Raw genomic sequence first — 8021 nt, forward strand, 5'->3', positions numbered from 1 at the left:
GCTTTCTGTTTCATACTTTCTTCTCAAATAACTCAGGACTTGCTTAGGGACAAGCAAGTATTAAGTTTGGTGTTGTGATGCCAAGGCATCTTAGGCTAGTTTCACTAGCATTTTTTTGATAGTTTTAGATGTTTTATGCATTTTCTTGAGCTTAAAGTAACCAAGAATGGTTAAAAGAAGAACAAAGCAACGAACCATCCAAACAGTATGATTTTGATGCAAATTCCATGAGTTTATAGTTATATTACTTGAATGCTATGAATGGAAGATTTCTCATGAAATTTTGCAAGACTTTGATGCAATTGTTTGGATGATTTCAGGGAAGAAGAGGCTAGGCAAGGAAGCAACAAAGTCAATAAAGGAAGCTTGAATATCACACGTTGAGTTTAAGTTCCAGTTTAAGCCTAAACTGGAGCTTAAACGCCAGAATCATGAAGGCTAAGAAATGCTGAAACTGAAGTTTAACCTCCAGTTTAACCTTAAACTGGAGGTTAAACGCCAGAATGAAAGTCTCACCAAAGAAGCATTCCACGTTTAACCTCCAGTTTAACCTTAAACTGGAGGTTAAACGCCAGAATGAGAATGCCAATCAGGAAGCATTTCCACGTTTAACCTCCAGTTTAACCTTAAACTGGAGGTTAAACGCCAGAAATGGGAAGTGCACCAGGGAGCCATTTCCACGTTTAAGCTCCAGTTTGACCTTAAACTGGAGCTTAAACGTGTTCGACCAAGTTTTCTCCTCCAGGGTTGCTTTCTCCATTTCCACGTTTAAGCTCCAGTTTAACCTTAAACTGGAGCTTAAACGTGTTCGACACCTCCAGGGCTACCTTTCTCAGCTTCCACGTTTAAGCTCCAGTTTAACCTTAAACTGGAGCTTAAACGTGTTCGACCTCCAGGATGCCTTCTTCCATTTCCACGTTTAAGCTCCAGTTTAACCTTAAACTGGAGCTTAAACGTGTTCGACCTCCAGGGCTGCCTTTTCTATCTCCACGTTTAAGCTTCAGTTTAACCTTAAACTGAAGCTTAAACGTGTTCGACTAAGTTACCCTCCAGGGCTGCCTTCTTCCATTTCCACGTTTAAGCTTCAGTTTAACCTTAAACTGAAGCTTAAACGTGCTTCCACAAAAGGCATCACTGGAAGTGTCTGGCGTTTAAGCTACAGTTTAAGCTTAAACTGCAACTTAAATGCCACTCTTGGAAAAGGTTTCTGGGCCAAAAATATTGCGGTTTAAGTTAGTCTTTGAGCACAAACATTAACTTAAACTTACTCTGGCATGAAACCCAATTGAATATCATGGTTTATGGGATTGGGCCTGAAGGATTGATGAGTCTGAAATTTCAATTTTTTGAGTCATGTATTATTATTTGATTATCACTAAGTTGGCTCAATGAATGTTACAGAATTTGGATCAGCAGCCTCATCAAGATTATGGATCATAAACCCAAAGCAAAAGGAAAGCAGGGAGAGGCCTCAAAGCCCAAGAAACATAACAGAAGCTCAATATAGAAAGTGTATAAATAGGATAGAATTTAAGTTAGGAAGGACTTTTACTTTTTCATTTGGCTAGTTTTCATATCTTTGTAATTGAATTCAGAGCTATGACTCACTAAACCCCCTTTCATTGGGTTAGGGAGCTCTATTGTAATTCAATGAATCAATAATAGTTTATCTTCTTCTTCAATCTTTTCTCTTGAATTTTGTTAGAAAGCTTCTCGATCTAATTCCATTGGGTAGTTGTCTTGGGAAAGAAACTACCCATAATTGGAATCCTTCGGAACCTTGGGAAAGGAATGGAGGATTCATGCTAGAGAAGCTTTCTCACAGTGAATTGGATTGGGGTTTGGATGGATATTGTGACATGTAATCCTACCAAATTGTGGTTCATGAAACTGTGTGGTATAATCAGTGATCGAGCATCATCTCTTCTTATGAACATTTAAACCAAGGGATTGGGAATTTGTTCGTTTTTAGAGAGAATTGGTGAGCCAAGGGATTGGGATCCAATCATATAAGATTGCCAAGCAAAATTCAATGAACGCATTGGTTGAGGAAGAGATAAACATGTTTTGATTCGGAGATCTCAATATCTCCTATAACCCAATGAATTCCCCATCTCCGATTTCCACCTTCTCTTTACATTCTGCAATTACATTCATGCAATCACCCCCATTCCCTTTTAATTTCAGCAATTTAGCTTATGCTCTTTAATTAATGCAATTTAAGATTCCGCCATTTCAATTTCTTGTCATTTACTTTTCCCGCCAATTTTACATTCCGCAATTCTCATCTAAATCTTGATTCCGCTCAACTAGAACACACTTCTAATCCGAATTGCTCACTCAACCAATCCTTGTGGGATTCGACCTCACTCTATTGTGAGTTTTTACTTGACGATAACCGGTGCACTTGCCGGAAGGAATTTTGCCGATCGTGCAATTTCCTAAATCGTAGCATAACTAGTTTATGCGCATCAAGTTTATGTGTGATGCCAAGGCATCTTAGGCTAGTTTCACTAGCATTTTTTTTATAGTTTTAAATGTTTTATGCACTTTCTTGAGCTTAAAGTAACCAAGAATGGTTAAAAGAAGAACAAAGCAATGAACCATCCAAACAGTATGATTTTGATGCAAATTCCATGAGCTTTTAGTTATATTACTTGAATGCTATGAATGGAAGATTTCTCATGAAATTTTGCAAGACTTTGATGCAATTGTTTGGATGATTTCAGGGAAGAAGAGGCTAGGCAAGGAAGCAACAAAGTCAATAAAGGAAGCTTGAATATCACATGTTGAGTTTAAGTTCCAGTTTAAGCCTAAACTGGAGCTTAAACGCCAGAATCATGAAGGCTAAGAAATGCTGAAACTGAAGTTTAACCTCCAGTTTAACCTTAAACTGGAGGTTAAACGCCAGAATGAAAGTCTCACCAAAGAAGCATTCCACGTTTAACCTCCAGTTTAACCTTAAACTGGAGGTTAAACGCCAGAATGAGAATGCCAATCAGGAAGCATTTCCACGTTTAACCTCCAGTTTAACCTTAAACTGGAGGTTAAACGCCAGAAATGGGAAGTGCACCAGGGAGCCATTTCCACGTTTAAGCTCCAGTTTGACCTTAAACTGGAGCTTAAACGTGTTCGACCAAGTTTTCTCCTCCAGGGTTGCTTTCTCCATTTCCACGTTTAAGCTCCAGTTTAACCTTAAACTGGAGCTTAAACGTGTTCGACACCTCCAGGGCTACCTTTCTCAGCTTCCACGTTTAAGCTCCAGTTTAACCTTAAACTGGAGCTTAAACGTGTTCGACCTCCAGGATGCCTTCTTCCATTTCCACGTTTAAGCTCCAGTTTAACCTTAAACTGGAGCTTAAACGTGTTCGACCTCCAGGGCTGCCTTTTCTATCTCCACGTTTAAGCTTCAGTTTAACCTTAAACTGAAGCTTAAACGTGTTCGACTAAGTTACCCTCCAGGGCTGCCTTCTTCCATTTCCACGTTTAAGCTTCAGTTTAACCTTAAACTGAAGCTTAAACGTGCTTCCACAAAAGGCATCACTGGAAGTGTCTGGCGTTTAAGCTACAGTTTAAGCTTAAACTGCAACTTAAACGCCACTCTTGGAAAAGGTTTCTGGGCCAAAAATATTGCGGTTTAAGTTAGTCTTTGAGCACAAACATTAACTTAAACTTACTCTGGCATGAAACCCAATTGAATATCATGGTTTATGGGATTGGGCCTGAAGGATTGATGAGTCTGAAATTTCAATTTGTTGAGTCATGTATTATTATTTGATTATCACTAAGTTGGCTCAATGAATGTTACAGAATTTGGATCAGCAGCCTCATCAAGATTATGGATCATAAACCCAAAGGAAAAGGAAAGCAGGGAGAGGCCTCAAAGCCCAAGAAACATAACAGAAGCTCAATATAGAAAGTGTATAAATAGGATAGAATTTAAGTTAGGAAGGACTTTTACTTTTTCATTTGGCTAGTTTTCATATCTTTGTAATTGAATTCAGAGCTATGACTCACTAAACCCCCTTTCATTGGGTTAGGGAGCTCTATTGTAATTCAATGAATCAATAATAGTTTATCTTCTTCTTCAATCTTTTCTCTTGAATTTTGTTAGAAAGCTTCTCGATCTAATTCCATTGGGTAGTTGTCTTGGGAAAGAAACTACCCATAATTGGAATCCTTCGGAACCTTGGGAAAGGAATGGAGGATTCATGCTAGAGAAGCTTTCTCACAGTGAATTGGATTGGGGTTTGGATGGATATTGTGACATGTAATCCTACCAAATTGTGGTTCATGAAACTGTGTGGTATAATCAGTGATCGAGCATCATCTCTTCTTATGAACATTTAAACCAAGGGATTGGGAATTTGTTCGTTTTTAGAGAGAATTGGTGAGCCAAGGGATTGGGATCCAATCATATAAGATTGCCAAGCAAAATTCAATAGACGCATTGGTTGAGGAAGAGATAAACATGTTTTGATTCGGAGATCTCAATATCTCCTATAACCCAATGAATTCCCCATCTCCGATTTCCACCTTCTCTTTACATTCTGCAATTACATTCATGCAATCACCCCCATTCCCTTTTAATTTCAGCAATTTAGCTTATGCTCTTTAATTAATGCAATTTAAGATTCCGCCATTTCAATTTCTTGTCATTTACTTTTCCCGCCAATTTTACATTCCGCAATTCTCATCTAAATCTTGATTCCGCTCAACTAGAACACACTTCTAATCCGAATTGCTCACTCAACCAATCCTTGTGGGATTCGACCTCATTCTATTGTGAGTTTTTACTTGACGATAACCGGTGCACTTGCCGGAAGGAATTTTGCCGATCGTGCAATTTCCTAAATCATAGCATAACTAGTTTATGCGCATCAAGTTTATGCTACGATTTAGGAAATTGCACGATCGGCAAAATTCCTTCCGGCAAGTGCACCGGTTATCGTCAAGTAAAAACTCACAATAGAGTGAGGTCGAATCCCACAAGGATTGGTTGAGTGAGCAATTCGGATTAGAAGTGTGTTCTAGTTGAGCGGAATCAAGATTTAGATGAGAATTGCGGAATGTAAAATTGGCGGGAAAAGTAAATGACAAGAAATTGAAATGGCGGAATCTTAAATTGCATTAATTAAAGAGCATAAGCTAAATTGCTGAAATTAAAAGGGAATGGGGGTGATTGCATGAATGTAATTGCAGAATGTAAAGAGAAAGTGGAAATCGGAGATGGGGAATTCATTGGGTTATAGGAGATATTGAGATCTCCGAATCAAAACATGTTTATCTCTTCCTCAACCAATGCGTTCATTGAATTTTGCTTGGCAATCTTATATGATTGGATCCCAATCCCTTGGCTCACCAATTCTCTCTAAAAACGAACAAATTCCCAATCCCTTGGTTTAAATGTTCATAAGAAGAGATGATGCTCGATCACTGATTATACCACACAGTTTCATGAACCACAATTTGGTAGGATTACATGTCACAATATCCATCCAAACCCCAATCCAATTCACTGTGAGAAAGCTTCTCTAGCATGAATCCTCCATTCCTTTCCCAAGGTTCCGAAGGATTCCAATTATGGGTAGTTTCTTTCCCAAGACAACTACCCAATGGAATTAGATCGAGAAGCTTTCTAACAAAATTCAAGAGAAAAGATTGAAGAAGAAGATAAACTATTATTGATTCATTGAATTACAATAGAGCTCCCTAACCCAATAAAAGGGGGTTTAGTGAGTCATAGCTCTGAATTCAATTACAAAGATATGAAAACTAGCCAAATGAAAAAGTAAAAGTCCTTCCTAACTTAAATTCTATCCTATTTATACACTTTCTATATTGAGCTTCTGTTATTTTTCTTGGGCTTTGAGGCCTCTCCCTGCTTTCCTTTTCCTTTGGGTTTATGATCCATAATCTTGATGAGGCTGCTGATCCAAATTCTGTAACATTCATTGAGCCAACTTAGTGATAATCAAATAATAATACATGACTCAACAAATTGAAATTTCAGACTCATCAATCCTTCAGGCCCAATCCCATAAACCATGATATTCAATTGGGTTTCATGCCAGAGTAAGTTTAAGTTAATGTTTGTGCTCAAAGACTAACTTAAACCGCAATATTTTTGGCCCAGAAACCTTTTCCAAGAGTGGCGTTTAAGTTGCAGTTTAAGCTTAAACTGTAGCTTAAACGCCAGACACTTCCAGTGATGCCTTTTGTGGAAGCACGTTTAAGCTTCAGTTTAAGGTTAAACTGAAGCTTAAACGTGGAAATGGAAGAAGGCAGCCCTGGAGGGTAACTTAGTCGAACACGTTTAAGCTTCAGTTTAAGGTTAAACTAAAGCTTAAACGTGGAGATAGAAAAGGCAGCCCTGGAGGTCGAACACGTTTAAGCTCCAGTTTAAGGTTAAACTGGAGCCTAAACGTGGAAATGGAAGAAGGCATCCTGGAGGTCGAACACGTTTAAGCTCCAGTTTAAGGTTAAACTGGAGCTTAAACGTGGAAGCTGAGAAAGGTAGCCCTGGAGGTGTCGAACACGTTTAAGCTCCAGTTTAAGGTTAAACTGGAGCTTAAACGTGAAAATGGAGAAAGCAACCCTGGAGGAGAAAACTTGGTCGAACACGTTTAAGCTCCAGTTTAAGGTCAAACTGGAGCTTAAACGTGGAAATGGCTCCCTGGTGCACTTCCCATTTCTGGCGTTTAACCTCCAGTTTAAGGTTAAACTGGAGGTTAAACGTGGAAATGCTTCCTGATTGGCATTCTCATTCTGGCGTTTAACCTCCAGTTTAACCTTAAACTGGAGGTTAAACGTGGAATGCTTCTTTGGTGAGACTTTCATTCTGGCGTTTAACCTCCAGTTTAAGGTTAAACTGGAGGTTAAACTTCAGTTTCAGCATTTCTTAGCCTTCATGAATCTGGCGTTTAAGCTCCAGTTTAGGCTTAAACTGGAACTTAAACTCAACATGTGATATTCAAGCTTCCTTTATTGACTTTGTTGCTTCCTTGCCTAGCCTCTTCTTCCCTGAAATCATCCAAACAATTGCATCAAAGTCTTGCAAAATTTCATGAGAAATCTTCCATTCATAGCATTCAAGTAATATAACTAAAAACTCATGGAATTTGCATCAAAATCATACTGTTTGGATGGTTCATTGCTTTGTTCTTCTTTTAACCATTCTTGGTTACTTTAAGCTCAAGAAAATGCAAAAAACATCTAAAACTATCAAAAAAATGCTAGTGAAACTAGCCTAAGATGCCTTGGCATCAGCCCTCATCAAGAAGGACATAGTCTCTAAGAAAACAGACCCAAGAAGTTTTCATATCCCCTGCATCATAGGGGAAATAAAAATTTACAGAGGATTCTGTGATCTAGGAGCTAGCATAAATGTGATGCCTCTGACTCTTATGAAGAGGCTACAACTGAATGAGGTGAGATCCACTGATGTAATCATACAACTGGCTGACAAAACTCAGAAGCAAGCTGAAGGGGTAGTTGAGAATGTGCTGGTGAAAGTGGGAAATTATTTCTTCCCCACAGACTTTGTCATTTTGGACATGGAGGAAAGCTACCTACACCCTATCATTCTGGGAAGGCCATTTCTAGCCACTGCTAGAGCGCTCATAGATGTAGAACAAGGAGAGCTAATCTTGAGAATACATGATGAACAGCTCATTTTCAATGTTTTCAAACCTGCATCTGAGCCTGAACCAGAACATGAAAAGCCTAAGGATGATAGTAGCCATCTGTGTTTGGAGGAAAGCAATCCAGCAGCTGAAACTCTGAAACATTCCTTGGAAGGCAAACAAGAATTGCAAGAGTTAAAGCCACAAGAATCAATAGAAACAGATCAGAAGGATCCTCCTGGCATAAGGGTCAATGAAGAAATCCTCAAGAGAAAGGGAAGAATTGTAAAGAAATTGCCAAGAGGGTGGTCCAAACCTTGATGATGTGGGCCTGGAAATATGGGCGAAGTCATCGAGAAGTTAGTATGAGAGCATAAGTGAATTTTTCTATCTTTT

This window comes from Arachis ipaensis, chromosome B4 (assembly GCF_059453495.1).
Source record: "Arachis ipaensis isolate K30076 ecotype BB chromosome B4, ASM5945349v1, whole genome shotgun sequence".
Classification (NCBI taxonomy): Eukaryota; Viridiplantae; Streptophyta; class Magnoliopsida; order Fabales; family Fabaceae; genus Arachis; species Arachis ipaensis.